The sequence below is a fragment of the Netta rufina genome, assembly GCF_964035555.1.
Source record: "Netta rufina genome assembly, chromosome: 14".
Classification (NCBI taxonomy): domain Eukaryota; kingdom Metazoa; phylum Chordata; class Aves; order Anseriformes; family Anatidae; genus Netta; species Netta rufina.
This window is the reverse complement of record NC_140137.1, coordinates 7,466,666-7,479,608: the sequence shown is the minus strand read 5'-3', so window position 1 is coordinate 7,479,608 and position 12,943 is coordinate 7,466,666.

The window sequence follows — 12,943 nt, the reverse complement described above, 5'->3', positions numbered from 1 at the left end:
AATTGCATCCAGGAGCCTCTTACCCTGCCCTTTTTCCTGTCTGCACAGCGAGTGGGATGTTTCCTGCCTCTTTTCCAAGCGCCTGTCCCTTTTGTCGCTGCCTGTGCCTACGCCATGCCTTTGCTACCAGCCAAGTGCTACCTCCTTACCACATCCCTCTCACCCCTTCAAACAGCAAAATTACCTGGCCAAACTCTTCCATGGCCTGCTGGGGACAGCAGCGTGGTTCTGCCGCTATAGTGGCCACAGTACGGAGTGGTGGATCCCCGTGCTTGGCACCCACCACCTCACCTGGGCAGAAGAGGTGGGTGCTGGTGGCTCTGCCTTTACCCTGCCCACAGGAGGCAGCTGCAATGCCAACAGCTACTTCCACAAGGCAAAAGCCTCCAGGAGGATAGGAAACAGCAATCTTCCCTTCTGGAGAAGTGCGAGGGATGTATATTTTTGGAGGTTTATTCTAGGTACTTGCTGGAAAGGCTCCACAAATAGCAGTGAGTGCGTGTGCCAGCAGGAGGAAGAAGATGGATGGGAGCGAGCTCCTGCTCCTGGGAGATGTTTCACCTCTGGACGCGGAGAACAAGCTGCGAAATGTTCCCACCATGTGTTTATGGATCTGCCGCACAGGCGGCGGACGCTGCTCAGCTCCAGCACGCTCGTGCAAAACGTGTCGGTGCAGGGATGACTGAAGTGAGCGGTTCCCCTTCCTCTGGGAGCGCACATGAGGCCGCCCCGCTGCCAAGTGCCAAAAGCTGCACCCAAGCCTCCTGCTAGCCAGTGTGGTAAATCAGCCCTGACTGGGTGGCCCTTTTTTTTTTTTATTTTTATTTTATTATTATTTTTTTTTTAAATCTGCAGACAGGTCTCAGTCTGAAGTAGAAACAGCTTTCCTCGTCTGAACAATTTAAAGAATTGCATTTTCATCTTTTCCTTGGCACGGCCCAATGCAAATAAAGTGAGATGCGTTTGTATCTCTTGACTACTTTTTTTCCACAGTCTAAAATCTTCTATTTTCTTTTCCTCCTTTTTTCCTTTGAAGCAATCCTTTGAAGGTTTTATTTTTTAATTTCCAAACACATACTCAGAAAAGAAGTTCACTTTTTTTTCTGTATGTCTTCCACTGAGACAGACTTCCACATTGGGGAGCAGCCGGGCTGGAGACCTGGGGCTTTAGCTTTGCCAGGTGGGCTGGGAGGGCTATGGGTGTAGAGGTGGTGCTTGCAGTTTTGGTTGGAGGAGATCACAGGGTGCCCACAGAGCCGTGCTGGTAGCAAAGGCTGCTCGGGAGCTGATGCATCCCTCCAGCAAATCCTCTGACCTGATGCAGAGCATCAGATGGAGCCAGTGGCACATCCCAGCAGGAGAGGCTGAGCAGCAGCACGGTTATCCCATACCTCTGCTTTGCACAGCTGGGGGTGCAGCAGGGTGGGAATTCAGTGCTGGGGATACGGGATTATCCCTGAGCTGGGGATAATGCTGAAGTCTTGCTTAGAACCAAATTTGCTGAACAAGGAGGAGGAGCGTTGTGCCTGGCCGCAGCGTGTCCCAGCCCTGCGCTGTGTGCTGCTGATCTACTGTGGACAAAGCCCTGGGCAGCCAGGCCGGCTGCTGGGGCTGCCCCGAGCACACGGTGTGGTGGGCAGCATCCCTGTGGGAGCTGTCAGCAGGAACAGACGTGGCTCCTGGTGCTTTAACCTGTGCTGGGAGCAGTAACACAAGTGCTTTGGAGGAGAGAGACTAGAAGAAGTTCAAGCCCGTGAAGTATTGTCTTTGTCTTTGCAGGGCTGCATTGGTTTGTTTACCACTCTGACATTCTACGTCACTTGTTTTTCAGGGTTCTCTCTCCTCCTGACATGAGATTTACCTTCTTTCTGTTCAGTTATTTGTGCTCTTTTGCCTTAGATTCTTTGTTTTAATTTGATAAACTTCTCTAGGGCGTCTCTGGAAAGCAAGCACTTAGCTGTGGCACTTGAGGTGCTGCTATAATAATGCTCTCAACCAAGTGCCCTGGATTTTTTTCAGTTATGGTTGTAATATGATGGTCAGTCCAAGGCTGAGGTCTCCAGTGGGGACTACTCAGCCTGAAGGTTTTGGTGGGCTCTGAGCAGTTCTATTTTGAACAGTAGCAGGAGATTTGCAGGTCCCAGCCGTGACTGACAGCTGCCTTCCCTGGGCTTGCAGTGGTAAGAAGATGTGGCTGCTGCAGTTTGGGAATCTGAACGGTCCTTTGTGCCAGTTTATTAAAACTTGCAAACGGGAATGTTTTTGAAGGATGTGTTCATGACTTAAAAAAGAAGGAAAAAAAAAAAAAAGGGGCTAGAGTAATTGAGTTTCCTTAGGGTTTCACGGGCATGTGTACTTGTTTGTCTTTCAAATAAGCAAGCTGATGCTCAAAAGAAGTGGGAAAGAAGCTGCTGTGAACACTTGTGCTTTTTTAAATGACAGAACAGACTGTTTTAGAAGTCCCACATGGCTGTTAGTGTTGTTACGCAATTTCTTTGGGGAGTGCTGTGGCAAGCAGCCACACGGCTTGTTCTCTGTCTCTAGCTCTTAGCAGAGTGAACCCTTGCAGCAGTTACTCCCTATCAAGCTGCTCCTGTGATTTTCTGGGATGTTTTTTTGCCTTCTTCAGGTAAGGCTTCGTGTGTGCCACATGATGTTGGTCTGGGTCTCATTTTACCTGCATCCACTGGAAGATGCTCCAGTGGTCACTGCCTGGGCTTTCCTGTACCACCAGCCATGCTCACTTGTTTCCTGCAGGTGAAGAGTAATAGGGGGAAAAAGGTCACAAAATAATAAGAATTCAAAATAGTCTTCTTTTTTTTTTTTTTTTTTTTTTTTTTTTTTTTTTTTTTTTCCCCTCTAATTGTTTTTTAATATCTTTGTAATTTATCAGTTGCTAAGGTTATGCAGGCACTTCTGGGAAATGTTTCTCTAATACAGTTGGTGAAATCATCGTGTATTAAAAAAAAAAAAAAAAAAAAAGCTGAAAAGAGATTTTGGAATTTAAATCCTTTATCTGGAAGGAAATCCTGGAATCAGTGGAGCCAGTGCCTTCGTGCACCTTCCAGCCTAGTCCTGAGAGAGGCTGCGTTTCCCATGGGAGCTCTGTTTGATGCGGAAAGCACGTTACGGGATTGAGTTCTCAGCACTTCTCCAGGAGAGTGAGTCCAGATTCATGCCCTCAGCATCTGTATTTTTACAGCACCAACCACAACATCCCATTGGATCAAGATCAAGGCGCTCGTCCTTATTTTTAAGGTCTGTAGCGGTCTGGACTATGGATTTCTGACAGCCGAAAGCTTCCAGCCTGAGTGAAGCCACACGGCGTCACTGGTGGCGGGGTGGGTAGGGCACGGCCGTGCAGGCCGCGGGTCTCCCCTGCACTGCCCCAAGAGCCGCGGGATGCCCAGCACCAGGAGCAGGGGGGTGTTGCGGTCACTACTCCAGGTGTAACGCAAAGAATAAGTCTGGTGAAGATCCTCTTCTCCCCACCTCCAACAGTGCTTCCTCTAAAAGGGCTGGGCTAGGCCTAGCCTGCAGGAGCTCAGCCCTCCACGTGCCAGACGCAAGCTGTGTGGCTCCGAGCGCTGTTGAAACAGGCTTCAATCATCAGTGAAGTTTAAAACCCCACTGACTCATCCCTTGGGAAGGCTAAAGGTGCATTTTGGTTACTCTGTTGCAGCCTGATGGGGTTTTCTTGTGATCCAGGCCCGGGCTGCTGAGGGAACTGCTGTGCTTTGTGTCAGTGGCAGGTTTTATTGCGGCCCTGGGTAGCATTGGACCTCGTGTTCCTACAGCCACTGCTTTGCAGTGGGGTGGCCTTGGAGCATTCATTGATTTTTCCAAGCTCCAGCTTTTCCCTGGATCCTTTACAACTGTTTGTGCTATGCTCTTTGTTACTGAAACTGGATGCAAGTTAGTTGTTAATGGCATACAAACCAGGAAAGAGCACTGCTATGGAAGTCCTACTGCTATTTAGTCCGTAGAACGTTTCCATTTAAAAAAAAAAATAATATTCTAAATAGTAATTTAACAAGTCAAAATTACAATTGAGCCAAAGAGAGATCCCACAGAACTTTCGATGGATTTTATGCATCTCTGCAGAACGTATTTGGATGGACCTGATTAGGCATTAAAAAGGGCTGCTTTTTGTCGTCTTTAATAGTTAGCTAATACTGCTTCATCTGAGCACCTCCATCACTGTGGGAATAGTATTTAGTTGCAGCTGCATCTGGAAAGGTTTGGAGTTTGACCACCCTCTATACCTGCATCATTTTTCCTACCAATAGTTGCTGCTCTGACCCTGAAGCAGCCCTTCTGGCAAGGAAGTCCTCTCGCGTCAGAGGAATGCATGTTCCTGTTTGTGGGGTTTCTGGTATCAGCACGATGAAGCTTCTCACCAGCAGATGAACCCAATGATCTTGCAGGTCCAAACATGATGTCTCTAATGAGTTTTGCATGTCTGCACCGTTCCCTCTGCAGTATGCTTGTGGTTCAGTGGCTCCTTAGAGGTGGCATGGGGGAGTTGATTGAGAAAAGACATTTGGAGTATTAGCCCTACGCACCATTGACTCCAAATCCCCCAAACTGGTTTGGCAAGTGATACGCAAAGACATTCTGCTGGTCCTGTCCCAGTGCTTGTAGGCATCCGTTTATTTCCACACATGCTCCTGGCTAGCATGCAACCCCCTGTCACAGTTTACAGCAAATGCCACGAGACTCAAGCTGTGAAAGGAAAAGTCCAAACCACCAGCATTTGGACTGAAACACAAACATTTCCCTCTTGAACGAGATCGCACTGACTGAGGAAGAGAGATGTCGGGAAGTGGCCAGGGTGCTGTTACCCCAAACCTCTACTTCCCATTTGGGTGGGACACAAAATGACTGTTTTTGCATGTGGACCCTCAGTTGTGCAGTGTGGTGCAGGTGTAGATGGGCATGGCCTTGCTGTGTGGTCTAGATGAGATCTGCCAAGGCCCATTTGTACTCACTAATTCCCAAACTGGTGCTTCTTGGCATGAAAACCATGCAAGGAGTGTTCCTGTCCCTTTTTGTGGCCCCTCTGGTCAGCAAGGTGCAAGACCCACACTGTGCTGTTGAGGGCTATTTTTTCCTCAGCGAATGAGCTGTTGTGCTTAGAAAGGGAAGGGTGGAGAAAGCTGCTCCAGCCTTGGTGGTGTTAGCAGGGATGCTGGTGCTGGGGCGTGGTGACAGATCTGACAGTGTTGTCCTTGAACTCTGCATCAGAGCTTGTGCTCTGGGCTGCGTGGAGTTGAACCAGCACTCCTGGCCCTGCCAATCCGCCTCCCTGGGGAGGAGATGCCCTCTGAGCAGTTGAACTGACTTCAGCTGTGAGCCCAAAGCATGCCTCTGCTCGAAGGGAGGTCTCTTCCCAGCCATGTGGCCATTGCCTTGGTGTCCAGGCACTGCAGGCAGCAGCCTGCGCAGGCCAGGCAGAGTTGTGCCTTTCCCTGAGAACATCTAACAGTAGTTTCTTCCCACAAAACACCGGGCCCTGAACTACCTGGAAACTGCATTTTATCAGTGAGCATCCACTGAGATGGGTACAAACGAATATGAAGCACTGGAGGGCAGTGAAGAGACAACCTTCTTCAGAGCAGCAATGGCTCCTGCTTCTAGGCCTGCTCCATGGATGTGCTTGAGGAGTAAATCTGCGTGTCCTGGGAGCCACCTGCGTGCTGCTGCCTCCCCGTTGCTGCTCCAGAGAGGTCCTGTCCAGGACAGACAATGCTTTGCTCGCTAATTGCGTTTCAGGACACATAATCCTTGCTTCACACTTTTTCCCAGACAATATCTTTCCATATAATCTTAATGATTCCTGCTGCAATAACAAATAGGCAGCCCTGAGAATAACTTCACACTTAGTTGCTCGTGCCAAGAATCTCACCACTTGGCCCTTCTCTGGGTGTTTTCCCTCCAATCCATCTGCACAAACAGAAGTGGGCCAGTTCTGTGCCTCAGGAATGAGGAGATAAAAAGGCAATAATTTATTTTTCCACCAAAGCTAGAAGTATTTTATAGAATTTGCTAAAGTTTTTGTTTCAGGAAATTTCATCATGTCTCCAGGAAAAAAAAGCGTCTAATTGGCCTCAGATTTTCTAACTCCCTTTTCATTTTTGTAATATGAGGAGGTCTAGGTCATCTCAAGGTCACTGCAGTTAGTGTTGCTTTAGTGCACCTCTGTGGATACCTCGTTTCTGCAGCAGTTTTTCCTTTAAAAACAGCTCTAGCCTGCTGCTGTAACAGCCACTTTCTTTGGCAACCATTTGCATTCCTTTAGCATATGGAAATATTTTTAAAAACACATACCAGTGTATGCTGCTTATAGGTGAAACTCTCCATCAGAGATGGAGCAAATACTTCCAAACTATTTGAACGTTGTTATATGTAAAAAATAATAATAAAAAAAGATCCCTCGGCTTTTAACAGAAAGCTGCCATTTCCCATTATCTAGATTGGAATCCTAGTTGATGTCAAAATGAAATGCTGGTGGTTATCAAATTAATAAAAATGTTTTGCTTGGGGAAAAAATAATTTTACCACCCTCCCAAGACTTCCTGCTGTCTTGACATGCTGGTTTACACAGCTTCAGTCGATGAGTTCATTCCAGCCTTTTAGCTTGAGTTTTCTGATCTGTCTGAGCAAAGCTGTGGACTCAAATCTTTTACCCGAGGAAGAATTGATTTGTGGTATCTAGAAAAATGGAACAAATGTTGTATATGCTCACCTGAAAGACCACATTTTTCTAAACAGGTGAGGCCAAAAAAGGATGCAAGAGAGGAGGTACTGTACCTGTCCATTGCTAAGGAGCTGTAGCCCGGAGAAGAAAAGGCAGTTTACATCTTGTTGGAAGTCCATGGCCAGATCAGTGTACTGCTTTTACCTCTGTGCGAGCCTTGTGTACAGCAAGGCTTTCCTTTGGACACGGCCATCTTAGAGTTATTGGAGTTATTGGCTATTTCAGTTCTGCATTTACAACAAAGCTGATGCACTCTATGTATACCCCCATGTTGTATTCATTTAGGTTTGTTTCTTCATACTGCTGGTGTCAAAACCCAACAAAACTTCACAAATTCACCAATGAAATGCCCAAGCACAAATTAGAAGTGGTCAGGAGAGTCTAGGCAGGCACTGTGAGGAAGGAGATGCTGACACACAGATGTGCTTCCTGATCCCATCCTCAACACACAACAAAATCTTTTAAATTTTCTAGTAAAGCTGAGGAAGAACAAATTGTCTGGGTCTGGGAGAGAACTGGAGAAGACAGGGCAGTGTGCTGCTCAGCATCTTCCCAAGTATGGGAAAGACTTGGTGGAAATACGAACCAGCTCAAGGAGCAAGGGACAGCAGCATGCAGCTGCCAAGTAGCTAGTTTAGCTGTGCTATTTCATATTTACCAAAGCTGTGGGGATTGTTGCTGGAGTAGGAAAGACTGGGAAAGGACCTTAGGAGATGATGATCTTATGCTAGAGAGTTCAATTATGAGCAGGGCTTGGAAAAGGATCAGTATGGAAGTAGTTGTGTTCCTGTGGGATTTTCTAGGCAAGCATGTGGTTAAGCAGAGTGCCAGGGCAAATGCTGGTACTGAGGTACCCGTGTATTTATTTCTTTTGGGGGAGGAGAAAAAAAAAAGAAGGCTGTGTGAGAGACCCTGAGCTGCAGTTTGAGTCCCTTGCTTGCTGGAGATGCGCTGGTCCTCACTTCCTCCCAGCTCTCATTTTGGGTCACACCTAGCAATCCATCTGGAAATGTGGTAAAGGCTCAGGTTTGGGGGGTGAGGGCTGCATTGTTCGCCTTGCAAAAAAGTTTTCTTTTCATTCAGCAGCATCCTTACTGCTCTGTGAAAAAGCTACTGTGTGCCCACTGCTAGTGATGTCTTAAGAGAGAGCTACACTGGCCTGAAAGGCAAGAGAGGTCAAACTTTGCTTTGCTAAAGATCACATTTCAGAGAACGGAAAGGCCATAAATGCCTGCGCTGGTTGTCTTGACAGGGTTAGGAAAGAAAATTGGAACAGAGTTGAGAAAAAAATCATATATTCAGGGCAAGAGCAGCAATGAAAGAATACCAAAATTAGCCCTGCATGACCAGCAAGGCAAATAGCGGCACTGGAGAATGAATTCACCTTTCCTTCAAAGCCATATTTGCAGGGTCTGGTTTGCTGCAATGGACTGTCATAGGCACGGGGTTACCAGGTACCTGAGCTAATGTTATGTTATGTGTGAGCATGTGCTTGCTCACATTCCCTCCTCATAATGTGCTTGATCAGTTTTTCCATGTCTTTGCATGAGCTTACTTTGGAAGATGTTGGTGAGCAGACAGGTGTTCCAGGACAGAGGGAGCAGGGGAATTATTTCTGTAGCAGAAAATCTCTGGGTCCCATTACTGGGCAAAAAAATAGACTAGATGCCCATTTGAATGTTGCTCTCAGTGTATTTGCTAGGATGGATGCAGTCCCAAAATATGGCTATTTGCAGTTTTGAGTCCTTAAATATGAACTTCTTTCTTGTACTGGGCTTGCCTCTTCTATACTGCTTCTCCTGCTTATTCATACTTTGTGTAATTCCGGGGAAAAATAGAAAGCCTCCAAGCATTTTGCACTAGAGGTGTTGTGCTTTAGATGTGATGGGGTCCCATTCAACACAACCTCAGGACGTAAACATGTGAATGAAGTGCCCTGGGCTGCTCAGTGACGTTTTGTCACCATGGCAAACACCATCGAGCAAGTACAACAAAAACTTGCCTGAACTGTTTGGTTTGCTTCTTTGTTGTGGTTCTTTTGGGGTGCGTAGTTTCTTTGCATGGATGCAAGAGGCAAAGAAAATACAGAGGTTGTATTTGGTAATAAACCTTAAAGCAGCTCATTTTCTTGAAGAGTGCTTGAGGCAGCAGAGCAGACTTGGAGCAGAGTGTCCTTATCCTTTTATCTTTTCTGCGTCTTTTTGTTTATTCTCAGCTGTTAACCTGAAATCTGACTTGTGTCAGCAATAGTGTTTTGGGGTTCTGTGTGTTCTCTGGTAACTTTTCACAGGAGAAAGCCTGGCTTTGTTAGCTGTAAACTCTGTCATAACAGAAATTCAGATGGCAATTGGAGGGTGAGGTAAGCTTGCCAATCATGAGGAAGAGCTGGAGCAGGGGCAGAGTTTCTGAGCAGCAAGAGTGAGTATGGGCTGTGGGTAGCCTCCCCTCTCTTGGAGATGTTGGTTCTGGTTCAGCTCAGATACTCATCTGCTTGTTCACGACTTTACATGAATCATTTCATTCAGCCACAACAGGTCCTTGATCTTGCTTAGGGGCCCTTCTTCCACAGCCGTGTATACAAAGGAAAATTTTGTAGCTATTATTGCAGGGCTTAAGTTCTCTCTCTCACGACCAGACACATGGCCTAATATCTGTTGGCAAGCTGGGAATACAAAATGAAACACCATTATGTATGATCTATTTACAGCTGTATATGTGCTGGTGCTGATCCATCTGTGTTTCAGGCCATGTGCCACTTGGGGTATACTGGGAGGGAAGCCCATTTAGAAAACAGGACCTTTCTACTGATGATCTTGGATAAGATCTTTCACCCTCAAGGTTTCATTTTTCTCCTGCGTCTGATGACCACTATGAGACAATAGCAAGGCCGAAGCCAGGATTTTAGCTTTGAATGGTGATTTCCAACAGTTCAGCCCTCATTTAGGGACCAAGTTGGATAGCTGGATTTTCAAAACGGTTCTGTGTTTGCTCTCACATGCTTTTCAAAATCTGAGCAGTGTACAAGGGCTGGCTTTAAGGAAAGCTTTTGAAAATTGTGCCCCACTTGTAGTTGCTCAGAGGTCTGAATCCCACAAGTCAATAAACTTGAGCATCTTTGCAGGTTGAATGTGTCCCTTGTACCCAACTGGTTTTCTGGTGAGCATATCATGATTTATTTGTACATTCTGCTTCACCCTCACCACCTTCTGCTGTATTAGGCAAATAAGAGAACAGACAAAGATGCCAGTAATAAATAATATATATATATATTTTCTGTTGGTGAGTTTCCTGCAAGCGCCCATTTCTAAGAGGCTGCTAGTCAGAACTGGCTGAACGCTCCATACAAATGTATTTCAGCTTGCTGAGTGCTGGTGAATTATTTGCCGTGACTAGCCTTTGGCTATTTACTGTGAGTTATGCAGAGTGAGTGATTAATCATGTGCATTGGGTGCTTTTGTTTTGTTTTGCTTTTTCACTCCATGACCGGATAACTGAAACAAGAGCAATGAAATAAGGAAATTCAAGTTGCCACATAAAGACGTCCAGCATGAATGCTAGAGCCAACACACATTCATGCAAGAGCTGGCGAGACTTTTACTTCTTCCACTACCTCTGTGACATTTTGGCAATTCCAGAGCCCATTGCTGAGTTTTTAAACTTGTCCCATGTGACACAATCCAAATATGCTGGGCCATGCTCCTTCTCAGTTACTGCAGTGATAGAGCAGTCTTCCAGATGATATTCCTTTTTAAGGAAAATCAATTTTTTTGTGTGTGGAAGAACTTAGTGGACTGGACGTGTGTCCTTTTTGCTCAGCCAGCACTGCGGTGTGGTATGAGAAGAGCGTCAGCATTCATATGACCAGCAAGGCCATCAGTTGAAGGTAACTGGGGACACGGCCCTCAGCCTTATTTTAGCTTATTCTGAGGTAACCTCCATCACTGTCACCTGTGCCAAATCAGCAGCCTTAATTTTCCAATTTGAGGAAAGCTCAGCACAAATTCAGCCAGATTCCCAAAAATAAACCCCTACCATTAGGAAATGTGTGTTGTTACCTGGGGTGACAGCATGAGAACTCTTCTCAGCTGAGACCCTCTGCTTGTCCAGGTCACTTGCAGGCTGGTGCATGCTCTACTTTGGATGAGCTTGGAGAAAGCAAACTGGCTTGTCAAGCAGGAAAATTTGGGTACAAGGTGGAGATTAGTGTGAACTGAAGTGGTTCTTGTACATACAATATGAAAAAAGATTTAAAGCATGTGGTGCAGTGACCTCAAGCCTATGGCTAAGTAAAACTAGGAAAGACATTGACAACTGAAGTTGCTATTGCTCTCTTTGCGTTTATATTCCCTGTATAATCAATTTTTATTGCTTATGTGCATACCTGTTCATTACACAGCTCTCTAACCTGCATCACTGAATCTATTGCTTATAACTAGTTTGTGAGCACCTCCAAAAAGAACCTCTTCCAAATGTATATCCTCCAACTTTCTCTGAGGGTAAAGATCCTCTGCCTCCTGTAGTAGACATTTTTTTGTCCCCATTTTAAACTAATAAGAAAAGATTTTGGAAAAACGTGGTATGAGGTTTTGAAACTGTGTGAAGATGAATTTGGAGGTGTTGCAGAACCACTTTGCAATCCAGCTACCGAGTTTCAAGCATTCAAGTCATACCCCGGAATACATATCTTAAAAATGATTAGTTAGTGTTGAAATTTTTAGTTATGGTATTTTCTATTACCATCTTACGTTGTCATTCACAGAATAAAAGCCCCATGCAACTGCAACAGTGATCCTCGGCAGCAGGTACAATAGGAAGACAGTAAGAGACACTTTGCTTTGGCAAGCCTGGAACCAACGTGCAAGGTAGAGCGAGGAAATAGAGGAGCAGAGAAGCCGGCACATGCAAGTTCATTTAGTTGGCCTGGTATTTCTTCAGGTATGTTCAAGTCAATACTTTGACTTTTGATCACATTTTAAATCAAATCTGGGGTATTTTGTTGCACACTTTCATTGCACAGTTCTTAATTGTGCGGGGGTTTGTTTTAGGCTTCCTTCTTTCTAGCGCTTGTAAGGCTCTGTCTTGACTTTTAAGTAGTCAGAAAGATTTGGACTGCTTGTCTGGGTTGTTTCCTTGATAGGGAAGAAGAGTGGAGTCTATTCTCAAAATCTCTCTTATTTGTAAGTTATTTACACCCTTGGATGGGATTTTGATGGCAATGCTGACGCTAATAACAGGTGCAGATCTATTTTCAGAGCTACAGCAAGATCAGCACTGTCTCTCAGCACCTCCAGCCAACAGCAGTCGATTCTCTGCCCAAAGCATCCCATGACACTGCGGTTCAGAGTCCTAACTCTTTCCCAGCATAAAATGGGGCCCCACTGCAGAGAACATGAGCTTGGCACACAATTTGGAAATCATTTCTCTCACATATATTCAGCCACCTGGCTCAACTGTTGATTAAGTAGGTTGTTCTCCTCGCGTATTTTTGGTGCCAGTCCAACTGGGGTTGTCTTTCTGACAAAGAGAACGAAAAAGTCCCTATTTGCTTATCATGCTTGTAAGGAATTCCTAGCATTTATGTAGACAGGGCATGTCTCCCTCATCCCTAGTGAGAAACCCTTTACTTACTTGTAATGAGCACATGACTTCAGGTATGTTAGATAGGTGTCCTGTCCTTGCAGCATGTCCCCTTGGGAGCTTTGAAATGTTTGTTTCAAAATCTTGCATGGAAACAAAATGTTTTGTAAAATTCCAAAGGAAGCAGAAAGCATTATTTTTACTTAAAATGAAATACGATAACTTACCAATATTATTTTGGCTAGTCTTCTCCAGTGCTTTATCATGTTTGTTTATACACATCCATTGCTGTTGTTACATCTGATGTTATCAAGAATAGAAGCCTTTCTTTTGGGGAAATGGGCTTTCTTTGTTAACTTGTCTTCTCCCTTTTGGCTTGGCTGTGAAATCAGATAATAAAATCATGCACAGAAAATAAGATCTTTAAAATTTAGTCTGCTGCACAAAGCATGGAGTTCCTCATGAAATGGAGGGGGAAGATAGCTGTGAAAATATGTTGTGACTATTTTAAGTGGCTGGTGAAATGTGAATGTTTACCTGGACAAACCATTTTATAGTGCTTTAGCTTCTCCAGTTTGGCTCCAAAGACATGCAGAAATAGAGCAA